General features: G+C 44.9%; 1 protein-coding gene across 1 annotated transcript in view; it reads right to left on the bottom strand.

Moving 5' to 3' along the window:
• FAT1 (FAT atypical cadherin 1) overlaps positions 1–7,729 on the bottom strand; it is a 110,687-nt gene extending 102,958 nt beyond the window's left edge. The window contains exon 1 of the mRNA XM_074154465.1: positions 7,662–7,729. The gene's annotated coding sequence lies outside the window, so the exon portion shown is untranslated. The remainder of the gene's footprint in view (positions 1–7,661) is intronic.
• Positions 7,730–13,469: the final 5,740 nt, after the last annotated feature.

The following is a 13,469-nucleotide window of genomic DNA, read 5'->3' as shown; positions in this document are numbered from 1 at the left end:
CAGAAAGTTTCAACATGATTTACAGTAATAGAAACTCAGATAAAGTAAAACTCCTAAAAAAATGCCAAGAATCAGCAAGACCAAAAGTCTAGGAATTACTACCTTGACACGAGGGGAACACACAGAGTTAACTTCAAATGAACAACTCTATGAAGCAACAGGTAGGAGAAAACATACCACTGCCGTCTGCTATAAGCAAGCAGACTAGATCTGAACTACTCTGGAGTAGCGAACATTCACTCCAGTCCTCTACTTCATATGTGACATTGTCTTCCGATAGAAAATTCTTATTTCCTTCATTTCACTTCGATTATAAACTGGCTGATGTTCACCGATGTGGAAATAAACTGCAAGAGTTGCCTTCAAAGTATCCTATGAGCACCTGTTCCAAGAATTATAAGAATTACAGAGAATTCTGTATGTATTGTATTCTCTCCAGCTCCGAGTAGCCTCGTAAGAGTAGTGGATAGCAGCGCATACCATAAAAAACTTTTTTATCAAGCACCGCTAAGTTATAAAACCAATAAAGAATAAGACATATTCCTTTATTCTCTTCTCGGAACAGATCTGAAACAAATTAGTATTGGGAGCTACAAGAACATGAATCTACCAAAATAACTGGAGAAACTATTAAGACACGTTTCTCAAACACCCTCTAGAAATGACAGGGAGAGATACATGGAGTTACACTCTCACTGGCTTCCCCTTTTGAAGAAGTCAGTGTATCATTTCCAGTGCCCAATCCAGCCAAGACTGCTGTAGGAAGAAAGGCAGAAACCTCAGGAACAAGACCTTTGGGACTACCCTCTTATTCTGAGTTGACAGCAACAGTCTTTACTTCCCAAAGTCTCACAGAATAAGAAATCAAAGCTTCGGAATGCTTCCTCAACAAGCCCAAGCTTTCAACAAAACCTTGGGGGAAAAATTTCTTTCCAGCAAGTAGAAAGCAATCTGGCTTTGGTTAAGTAGTACACATTCTTTTCTTTCACCTTTCCCTATTTATCCTAAATATTTTTCCCTTACCTCTCCTTTAGCATCTCCTTCTTCCCTGACCAGTCTGCTGTACAACCCATACTAATTCCTAATCACACCAAATCCTAACTGTATTCTTACTTCATTCTTCCTGATCTTCATTCCCACATTTTAGCCCTAGTTTGCCCCCACTCTGTCTTTGGCTGTCAGCCTCTCCTCCTCAGTGACCATCCTCACACTAGTTCTGTCCGTCTCAGCTCAAAAGTTATCTCATTATGTTGCCTTCTTCCTCCACTCACATTTTCTCCTACAGTTATTTCTCTCTCCCCTAATTCCTACCCGCTTAGGTAGATACATGAAAGATCACATTGGCTGAAATTCCATGGACTGCCTCTGCCCACTAGAAAGCATTTGAGCAAATTAATCTACTTGTGTCAACAGTTCACTCCAAAACCTCAGAAGAAGCTAATTCAGCCACAGCCATTAGTAACTCGATGATGCTGAGAAGAGAAAAAAATTTCAGACTCAGGTTCATATAAACTATAAGAAATATTAGAGAGGAATAATAAAAATTTAGCTAGCACCCTTTTGGAAGGGAAAAAAAAAAAAGCGTACCTGTCTTCCAAATCTAGTAATTAAGTTACATGATTAAAGCTATAACCATAGCAAACAATAAAAAGTGATTGAGCAAACAATAAAAAGTGTATGAGCTTTTAAAAGTAAGTCACTAGCTGGAACAACTACTTACAAAGTCTTAAAGCTAGATGAAGGAAAGGTTGGGAGGGCAAACGAGTGTGAGGTTGGAACAGCCACCATTTCAACAGGTTAACAATATTATTCCTCCCCTATCTGCTCCTTTTCCCAGGCTGTGATTTGTCCTGGGAATAAACAGACCCTTGGGTCTCCAGGGCTTCATCCCCCTAACATACTGCCAAATAAACAAACAATGTAATTCCCCCACCAAAAAAAAACCCCAACAACCATCCCAAACAAAACCACCCAAACCCTGAAATAAATAATTGATATCAATACTTCCAAAACTCTGAGCAACTTAAGATGCCATCAGACTGTCCTAAAAGACATGTTAAGGAATTATTACATCATTTTTAAGCAATCAACAGAAACGGATTCTTTTATTCCATCTTGCTTGAATTTTGGAAGCTATTGTCAAAAACTACTTAATGATCAGTTCCTATTCTGATCTGGTCAGATCTTCCCCTCTTTTCTTCCTCAGTTACACTATGATTATTTTTTATTATTTTTTTAAATTTATGCTGAAGTCCAAAGCCTAGCTTGACCTCTGATGCTATGGCACCCTGTAACTCACTGCCTATACTTATGATTGGCAACAAGCTGTCTGAAGTGGTGTATTATTATGTAAAACATTATACCTGTCTGTATCTTTTATCATTTGCTCCTCACATCTCAGGCACACGAGACACAATGTGCACCACACCATGATGCGTTAGACTGCATTAAGATATCCAAACTCCTCATTAAAATTCAAAGTCGAACATGTGTGTTTTACCATTACCATAAATATTTTTCTATGCCATAATACCTTAAGCAGTTTTTGCTGCTTTTCTGTAATAACTTCACGTGGAGCTTGCTCAGAACTGGCAAAAGGCAGTCTATTACACACGATGACACAACTACCAGTAAAAGAATCCATTTCTTAGCCCAAACTTCTAAGGTTTGCTGAATCACAACCTGGAGCTTAAGAGCATCTCTCAGCTGAACAGTGAGCCACCTTAGATAAAAACAAGTTAGTCATTTCTGTTACATGACACTTTTTCCATCTTGTCATAATTTACAGAGCTACTGGAAACTAAAAAAATGTTGATCCAGGATTATCCAAAAAAATCAACATACTATTATCTTGATAAGTATCTAAGGTATTAAACAATGCCAGTTGTAAAGACATTTAACTACTAAGGGAAAGTATTAAAGTGTTAAGATAAAGTGATAACGTGTTGGATATAAACTCAGATGCCTCACTGCAGCGAGCCAGAATGACTGAATTTCAGAAACATTTTAGCCAAAGGCTACACTTTGAACTCCTAAATTTTTTATTATCTTTGGAATATGACCAGTTTAGGATTTTCTGCATCCATTTTCAACACACAAGGCAACCGTTTGCTTAACAAAACATTATAGCCCTAGGTTTGTAAGAAGCGCACACCGTATTTATTCTGAAAAGCTACTTTGAAACAAAATTTGATTTCCTATTGGGAAATTATTATTTGGATAATTTTTATTTATAGGCACATCCAGGTCACTTTTATTTATAAGCATACTCAGCACTGGGATACCTAAGACAGTTTTAGTACTTAGCTACAATGTTAACAAAATTATTAACACATCAACACCGTTTACATAACTTGTATATGGGAAAAAGTACTCACACAACTTAGAAATATGAACTATCTTCACATTAAAGGTATAAGAACAAGCAAAGTTTTGGGGCTAGCAGACTTCAAAGTGGTAACTTACAAATGAAGATGATTTGGATAAGATAGCAGTCAGATAAAAGACTCTCTTAGCAGTATGCATACAGTATCCAGACTTCAAAGTTTATATTTTGAGACTTGAAAGTTTTAAACATAAAAATACAGAATTTTATAAATGGCAATCTCAACGCCAAGCAAACCAACACAAAAAAAAGAAAAAACCCACCAGACGAAACAAGCTTATCTTCTACACAACGTATCAACGGTCACCACACATTGAGAGATTTCCTCTCCCAGCAATCAAATAAAAGTCACAGATAGAAAAAGAATCTAAAACAGGCCATAGAGCCTGAGCCATGATGATTCTTAGTCCCATTGCTATCCTTTTCCTACACACAAGATCTGCCAGTTAAGTCCAGAAGGACCTACTGTAAGACTAAGCTACATGTTTACATTAGCAGGAGAGTCTGTGAGCATGGCCTGTCACACGGCTCTAGGGACACATCAGAGAGCATTTTGAGGACTAAAAGAGGTTCTTTAGTGCTGTTTCTACAATGCTTGTCTACTGAAATCTTTCACTAACTTTTAGCAAATGTAGTGGGGATTTCCCTCCGTACCTGCACCAGCTTCTTTGATTTGACTTAAGTTAGTAACACTAAAGCGTCTCCACCAATCAAAACATTATCTCCACTTTAAAGGTCAGTGTTGATCAGCACACATAACTGATGCCATCTGACAAAAATGCACTGTGAAAAGTTATTACCGCAGTAACTCAGCTGTCATGACAGGGTTCCTATTGTAGAAGACTATGAGAGATCGTATGGCTTTGTGGGCTGTACTAACTGCAGTTACACCTATTCTTTCAATTGTTCAAAAGCAATTATTTATGTAGTCTGATGCGGAAAAAAAAAAAAAAAAAATCAAGTTTAGCTGTTTCAACATGCTTAAGTTTCCAAGCAAAAAAACTTAACAGTGTCTTCTGCTTTTCTGGGAGGGAAGGTGTCCGTCTGTTTTGGTATTCAGAAAATTAACACATGATAAAAGCGTATGGTAACGTTACTTTACTAAAGCTGGTAAATTATTCAAAAAATGTACATTGTCGCAGAGATTAACATAACAGTTTCAACTTGTGACTATAAAGTCCAGTAAGTTTGATGCTTGTATTCTCCGCATTACGAGTTAATCCCATGAGATACCTTGATTTATGCTTTCGAGACCTTTGCTGTTGAAAGGAAAATGCACCAGCTTTATTCAAACAGCATGCTAAAAAGATTCTGAATCTGTAGTAAAACAAAGTTTCACCCAGAGAATTTCTACTATTTATCTGTACGGCAGTTAGATACAAGTGTATCTAATACTAAACTCAGCAGCTGCACAAGGAAAAGCAGGCCTCCAACCTCTGAATGAAAGAGTTTGATTGAAATATAACATGGCACCTTAAAGTTTGTGCCAACAAAAAAATAGTTTTACTAAGCTTGAACTCAGTTTTAAACTTAAAAAAAAAAACTGAAAAGATATAAATCTTTTAGGGTTTAAATGGATTTTACATTTGCTTATTTGCACTGATAACTTAGCCATATAAAGTTCTTTGCAACTAAGTTATAAAAACCAGGAAACTATCCTACTACCGGGAGGACTACTAAAGCTCACCTTCCAGTCTCCTGAAAGTGAGATTTTTAGTTTTTCAGAGAACAAAACCAAAACATAAAAACGAAAGAGTTTTCAGCGTTAAAGTAAGTTATTTTGCTCACTAAATAGCTGAATATTTCCACATGGTTAGAAAAGTAAATGGGAAATACACATCTATTACACAGCATTCCTTTCTTTTACAGGAAGACAGCGTGGATGGGAAAAGAATACAGGTAATATTTCCCATGCAACTGCCTGGGAACAACTTGCACGCAAGCAGTTTAAACCGTAGGAAAACCTGCTGTTAGAAGGTTTTAATTTATTAATGCGTTTCCAAAAAGAAAGTTTACAAGGAAGGGGGGATACTATCAGCGGTAAGGCACACTGTCACTTACCGCTGACACCAAGAGATCAAAAAGCGCACCTTTCCAACAAAGCTTTAGTTTGTTTCAACTGCCGTAAAGAAGGAAAAAAAAAAAAAAGCTGATGCTCTCTCCCGGAGATCCGCGTCCTTGCCGGCTCTTTTCGGAGGAATCCGGCCGGGAAGGCCAGGAGGGACACGGTTGAAGCGCAAACAAAGGAAGAAAGTCACCCCGAGGTAGTTGCCGGCCGCCTCTCGCCCCTGCCGGCTTCCCGGGGAATTAAGTTTGCCGCGGCCCATCCCACGAAGACACCTTGCCTCCGGGGCGAAATATCATCGCCACCCCCTTCCTCCTGGGAGCAACTTGGGAGCAACCGGCCGGCTGAGCTCCGGCCGGCTCTCTGGAGAGCCGGGAAAGGGGTCGGAGGTGGGGTGGGACAGTGCCCGCCACAGCCGGCAGCCACCCCGGCCCGCGGCGGAGGGGATCGGCTCCGCTCCGCAGCCCCTTCCCGCCGGCCCCGGCAACACGAGGCGGCCTCACCTCAGCGCTCCAACTACCCCGGGAAGGGGGTCCCGACCGCCACCGAAACTTCTTCCAACTCGCCGCCCCGCTACCTCACCTCTCGCTGCCGGCGGGGCCGGGGCCAGCCCCGCACGCCGCCCGCCGCGCCGCTCCCCCTTCTCCTCACGGGCCGGCCGCCGCGCCTCGCCGGTGCCCCTCCGCCCCCTCAGGGCCGCCGCGCGCCCCCCCTCCTCCCTACCCTGCCGCCGTATTCCTCCGCGGCGCTCGACGGCCGCCCCTCCGGAACTCGTTTCTGCGGCGCTCCGCGGGCGCGGTAGAGGGAGCGGTGGCCACCGCGCCCCGGGCCCGCCTCCCCGCCCCGGCGAACCACAGCACAAGCTGTTCCTACCCGGTGGCCCGGCGCTCACGGCGGGGAGGCCAGCGGAGCCGGGGTGGGGGAATTCCAATCTCCGCCGCGCTCGACCCGCTCCAGCCCGGCCGGGGCGGGGGTGTGAGGGGATGTCGGTGTGGGGAGGCGTGTGGCGATGTCCTCCCTCCAAAAGGCTGCTCGGAAACTTCCGAAAGCAGGGAATATCTAGGGGGGGTGGCGGGGGAGAGCGTCAGACCGCAGGGGAACGGGCGGTCCGCGGATGGGGGGGGGGGGGCTCTGCCGTCCGGGCAGCGGCGGGGACCCGGGACTAGCCCCGCGGTCGCCACTGGCGCCTCCTGGGCTCGGTGGGGCTGGGCGAGCTGCCGCTTAACGGCCGTGCCGGAGGGAGGTCCCTCCCCCCAGCAGAAGCCAAAACCCACTGGCGGCTACCGCGGCTCCCTGCCGCCGCTTTAAGGAGCAGCGCCGGGGCTCGGCGCCGGGAAACGCAGCGGGGACCGGGGACAGGCGGGGGAGGGAGTACGGGCTACCTCGGGAAAGGTACGGGCTACCTCGGGAAGCGCCCCGCAGGAGTCGCGCTGGAGGGATGGATGCCTTGTCAGCCAGCCCAACGTTAAAGATTAAATACTCCGAAGCAGCCCTGGGAGGATTCCCCGGCTCATTAATAAGTAATCACGCTTAATAACGATCAAACGTTTTGCCGGGGGAAGCCCGACCCAGCGGGCTCACGGCGAAGCCGGGCTGCAGGCGGGAGAAGCCGGCGGGGGCGCATTAGCCCCGCCACGTCTTTTATTAGCCACATAAATATATAAAGCCAGCCGCGCGGGGGGGGGATGTTTGTAAGCGAAGCCCGGGGCTGCAGATCAGAAGAAAACCGACCCCTGCAGAAAGAGCCGGCTTTCGGGTTCGCTACTTCCCCCAGGTCCGGTCCCGGCACCGGCCCCGGTACCGGCGGGGGCCGCAGTTCGGCGGCGGGCGGGCAGGGGGCGCCGCGCCACAGCGGACGGGCGAGCGCGGCGGCGGCCGGGCTGGGCGAGCGGAGCGGGGCAGAGCCGGTAGCCAGCGGCGCCGAGCCCGGCTCCGGCTGCGAGGGGGGAGTAGGGGTCGGGAAACCGGCTCTCTCCACGGAGGTGGGGGTGCCCTCAGCCCCCGGGTACGCGTAGCGTCGGAGAAAGTCGGTATGCATATATATATATATATATACACACACACATATACAGAAACATACATATACCACACAGTCATAAACTACGGGTTGTAACGAAAACCTGAGTATTTCCACTAACGCACCAAAACTCCCATGGGAATCGCCTCTCTAAGCACCCCACTGATAATAAACTCATTAAACAAAGAACTCACCAGACCAGCTGGACTCGGCTCTCTTCTCCCAAAGTCCGCTCCAGCTCAGTTCATCTCCTCCCGCTTCCGACCCCCGCCTCCCCCCGTTCTTTTTCCTCCTTTCGAGAAGAAGCGAGGGGTGCCCCGCTGCCCGCGCACCTCTACAGCCCGACCTGCGCCGCCGCCCCGGCGCTCAGCGCGGCCCCGGCGCGCAGCGAGCGCGGAGCCCGTCCCCATCGCCACAGCGCGGCATGTCGGCTCCCACCCATCCGCTGATTCCGACTGGAACGAGGGTGGGAAGGAAAAATAGACGGGGAAGGGGAGAAGAAAAATGAAAAAGAAAAAAAAAGAAAAAAAAAAAAAAGAAGAAAAAATAAAAGAAGACGAAAGGGAGGGAGAAATCCAACTTTCTTAAGACATGTCCAGGCAAAGAACGGGCAGAGTTGAGGAGTTGCAGCCGCGGAGAGAGTGAGAGTGGGGAAGCTGCGCCGGATCGCCGATTCCCTCCCTCCTTCCCTCCTTCCCCCGCCTCCTCTCTCCCTCCTTCCCTCTCTCCCTCCCTCCCTCTCTCTCTGCCTTCTTTCGCACTCCGTCCGTCCCCCTCGGGCCCCGCTCCCGGCAGCAGCCCCCTCCCTCTCCTCACCGCTGCGGCGGAGCGCGGCGGCAGCACCAGCAGCAGCAGCGCGCACCGCTCCGCGCTTCCGCGGCTCCTCGCGGGGCCGCTGCCGCGCACCTGGGCCCGCCCGCAGGTGAGAAGGGGCGGCCTGAACCCCCTCCCCTCGCCGCCTCGGACCCCGCAGGGACACGCCACCAGCGAGGGGATCCGTCGCCCCAGCGCCCCTCGGCTCGGCGGGACGCGGCTTCTCCCGCCTGCTCCTGCTCGGCTGAAACCGCCGGGTGACTCCGAGTGGGCTGAGCTCCTCTTCTCTTCTCTTCTCTTCTCTTCTCTTCTCTTCTCTTCTCTTCTCTTCTCTTCTCTTCTCTTCTCTTCTCTTCTCTTCTCTTCTCTTCTCTTCTCTTCTCTTCTCTTCTCTTCTCTTCTCTTCTCTTCTCTTCTCTTCTCTTCTCTTCTCTTCTCTCTCTTCTCTTCTCTTCTCTTCTCTTGTCTTCTCTTCTCCTCTTCTCTCTTTTATTTTTCTTTTTCCTCTTTCTTTTTATTTTTAATTTTTTTCTTTTTCTGTTTTTTTCTCTTTCCTTTCTCTTTTTCTTTCTTTTTTCCTTTATTCCCTTTTTTCTTTTTGCCTTTTCCTTTTTTTTTCTTTTATTTTTATTTTTCCTCCTCTTCTTCCTCCTTTTCCCTTCTTTTTCTTTTCTTTAGGGGAGCTGTATTTTTCAAGGCACAGTAATGGGCTTCTGCCACCCACACTAACACCCCACCCCACCCCCCCCGCAAAAAAAAAAGAAAAACCAAACCCAAAATGGCAGCTCCTTCTGAGAAATAATAAAGCTTAACCAAGCAAGACATATTTATATTGTGAATGAATTTATATTCATTCAAAGTACCTCCCAGACAAAGGGGGGTTGACAAAGCCCAGGAGAGGTGTCACTGCTAAGTAGCAGGAATCAGCTGAAAGCAGGGGCCTGAATGGTGGGGTTTATAAAATTTTGGGAAAACTACAGAATCTGCTTTAAAAGTTATTTACCTGAGAAAGATAGTGTAACACTAAATTTGTAAAGCACTCTGAGATTCTCAGAAGGTAAAATATCCTTTTCTGACACCATTTATCCCTACGAACCTTAAAGTCGTGGCCTTCCTCCAAAAGTCAAATTGACTTCTGAAGACACTGGATCATTATTTCCTATAATATACACCACTAAAATCTATCAGCCAAGTGAGCGTGCAGTACGTTCTGTGTTAGGAAGAGCAGATACAAACTGCAGTGTATAAATACTAAGTACATTTCCAAATAGTGCATACGAGCCAATTCAGCCTGGGAATGATCACTTTGAATGAACCTGTCTGGAAAGTTTAATGTCAAAATTCTCTGGCCTTGTAGATTTCCACAACAGACAGAGCTGATTGATTTACTTAGCATCTCAGAGTTACTTTTTGAAGCCCCTAAATGGAATTATACTAAGTCCTTATCCAAGTGCCACTGGGCCAAATGATCTTTCCTTCTGTGAAAGCTGCTTCAAAGTGATCTTCATAAAGTAAACTGTATTGAAAATAGCATTCCAGAAAAGAGCTAAAAAGGGGAACACTTTAAAGGCAAATGTAGAAGAAACAAATGTAAACCCCCGCTTCTACTCAGTACAGTTGCAAATAATTCATAATTTTGGAGTATAAAATTTGCTATCTTTCAGACTCACGGCCATATTGTGGTTGATTGCTGTGTTAAGTAGTGAAAGGCCAGAGCAGCTGACTGTTTAAATATTTGTCCAAACTTTAATTCTCGATGCCTGGAGAAGTGCAGTGGTGGTTAACTGCACTAACCTCCTATAAGGGGGACAGGAGCATCTCTCAGAAGTAGCTGGTAAAGATAAAAAAACCCAGGGGTTTCTGGTTTGGATTTCCTGCCATACACATGCTATGCTGACAGTAAGTGCTTTAGATGAAGAATAAAGGGATACGCCGTCGCTCTTCAACGGTGGGTAATGGTGCTTAGCGCTTCAGATAAAGTGTTGGAGCCAAGATGTCCAGGCAAGTGTATTCATAAGTCTTCTTGATATATATATAATTTTACCTTCTAAACCAGGTTTCTAACATCATGAATAATATTGACAAAGTCATTCTGATAGTTACTGAATATTCCAATTTTTATTTCATGTTTTCTCTGCCCTTTGATTCTTGTTCTCTGAAACAATGTCAATAAAGCTGTTATAATCGTTGTTGACTGTCACATTTAAAGATTTATCTTCCCAGGTTATCTTTTTTGATATGTTATCCTAAAGAAAATTAATATATTCTGTTACATTTTGCTAACATATAGGAAAGGTACAAAAGAGAATACTTGAAATCACACTTCGGTACCTAGGGCACCACGCTCTTCTCCGAAAAACTTCCAGTCTTATAACCATTGTAGTGAAATATGTTCAGTGCTCCCTGTCATCTGTTAACATAACCTTGTCCTTATGGAAGTACCTAAGATGAAACAAGTTTTAGCTCAGCTGCCAATAAAAAAAAATAGTTCTCTGGATTAGACAGATTTCTTTTAAGAGAAACATGGATCCTTCAACTTTGGAATTATTTCCCAAAACCTGAAATAAAAATCTGGTATCAGACTACCAGCAAGCAATTATGTTAAGAGAACTCTTGCCATAAAATAATAAAATAATCAGAAATTATATTCCGAGATTATTATCATCATCATCTCTCTGTAAGGTTGTCCCGGTTTGAAGTAAAACCGAACCCATTTTCTGTTCTGTAACTTTACATCCTAGCCAGGCCTCCTCTAACTCTCTGAAATTAACGGCATATTGTGGAGAAAACTGCTCGTTCTCAGAATGATCAGCCCAATGTTTGTGCTCCACGCCAAGGAATGCTGTGCAGAGAGGCCCTTGCTTATACTTATTGCCATAACAACCAAGGGCAGCCAATTTTGTATTTGCCCCCTTAGAGGGTCGGAAACGGAAAAAACGTAGAGGGGTCACATCGGTGGGGAGGAGTGGACAGGACAGGTGACCTAAACCTGACCAACTGGGGTATTCCATCCCATCTGCCCCATGCTCAGTATAAAGGCTGAGGGATCAAAGGGTCAGCCCCCTTCCTGCGATGGCCGACGTCCAGAGAGGACTCTGTCAGTTCATCTGCCTTTGATCCCGATCCATATGTTCCTGACTCCAGAGCTGGAATCCAGTTCCCTTCTGTCGCTGAGTCCAGCCTGGGACTTCCCCAGTGCCTGCCGGTGATGTGACTGTCATCCTGGGAGCTTGATACGGTTTTGTATATATTGTATCTATTTCATTATTTTCTTCTTTATTTTTATTTTAATATTAATTCTTCATTAAAGTAGTTTAGTTCATTCTAAACTTCTGAATCTCCTTATCTCTTTCTCCTCCTCTCTCTCTCTTTTAGGGAGGGGAGGGGGGGGGGCGGGGGGGGGGAGGAAGGGACATCTGTCGGTCTGGTTTCGGTAAATTTGGCCGAAACCACGACAAAGGTATTACGGCACTAGCACTCTTCTCACTACCTCAAAACCTAACCTCATAGATTCCAACTCTTGTTTGCTGCATATTTAACAAATAGGAGCGGAGAGATCGACTGGGTAAGTCAATAGATCGGAAGTAAATAGCAAAGTCAAGGGTCCTCCAGAGAAATTTTCCTGCTGGCAGCCCTAGGTATGCACATGGGGAATGATATCTCAAGTATTTTGGACTGACCTTTCAGCTCCCATTTTTGGAAAAGAGAAGATAATTTCAAATTGTAGGGACTTGAGCTGCATAAAGCTTTAAAGATCGAAATTGGCACTTTGAATTGCACCGTCTCAGAGGTGGCAAAGGCGAGGATAATTATGGCTTGGTCTCTATGAGGGTGAAACAGTTGCAATTGCTGCATCAAGTGCAGTTTCAAAAAAAAGCACTTTTGAACACAATAGCAGCCTGTGACTCAGGGGCAATCAAGGGCCCATAAACACTGAGCCTCTGTGGCAGAGGGCAAATACATCTTCTCGGTAATGGGGTCAGGTGCAGTTTCAAGAAAGTTCTCCGTCAGCTAAATATGAACCGATCTGACATGGGTTTCACTGTAAGAATAAAACTCTCTACAGTACAAAAAGCTAGCACAAAACCTGTACCCTCTCTGAATCACGTTCACCCAGAGAGAAGGAGGGTGATTAGTTGAAGCTCTGCTCTGGCCATTCTCCTTTTCTTCACCTGGCCCCAACATCTTAGGAAGAACTCCCCAGCATCTCAATTAGTTGTAGCTTTTGGAAAGCAAAACAAAACAAAACAACGCCCAAAAACTTGGTAATCATCCTCTCCCTGGCCTGCAGTCAAGGATGTGTACTCCTTTTCCACTCTATTTTGTTTCCTCTCTTACAAATGCAGACCTGGGGAATAAAAAACAATTCATCCTTTCTGGCTGTTCTTGCCTACTCTCTGCAAACTTGGGTTGAACCACAACTGTCCACTTCCCCACTCCCCCCGCCTTTTTAGAGGGGAAAAAGGGATGATTTGAGTGAGATACACAGTTGAGAGAGTGCTGGCATTTTTCTGCATAAACCAAACTTTCACAAAACCCCTGAAAATCTTTAGGGTTGCCTTTGTGTGCATCTCTTTATCTGACAGAATTTGAGCAAAAACATTTAACTTTTCATAGTTTAATTATTTTTATTGACTTTCTTCTACCCTAGAGAATTCTTACTGTGTAAAATATTGCCGACTATTTGATTAGGTACCCTTTCACAGTGCTTTTCAAGACTTTCAAGGCAGCAATGTCAGAATAATAGTCATATATCAGCGTCAGTATAATGAAATGCTAAACAATCTCAGCTACTTGACAATCCATTGTGTGCCCTGTGAACCTAAAGAGGAGTTTACTGAGGCAACTCAATCATTAGACTTATGAGCTACAGCTGTTTGTGGATATGAGTTAAATACACATGTATGTAATAATAAAGAAAACCTGGGCCAATTCCATAGAGAAGAAAAGAGAAAAAGGACTTAAAAGATTATTGTAGGTACAACTAGTTCTTCAGGTATTAACAGGGTGAGGACAGTCAAATATTTGAATAGTTATTTTCTGAGCCTTTAAACTGGCAGAGACATCTGATTTGGAAAAGAGTGATTTTATTTTTTTTTTATTTTTTTTTTTTCCAAGCAGCAGGAATGAGGATCACATTGTCTAAACACGAGTTTTAGCTAGGCAGCCTCATATTTACAACATTTTGA

Source organism: Numenius arquata, chromosome 10 (assembly GCF_964106895.1).
Source record: "Numenius arquata chromosome 10, bNumArq3.hap1.1, whole genome shotgun sequence".
NCBI lineage: Eukaryota > Metazoa > Chordata > Aves > Charadriiformes > Scolopacidae > Numenius > Numenius arquata.
Note: the sequence above shows the minus strand (reverse complement) of the source record. Positions and strands in the feature narration are given on the sequence as shown.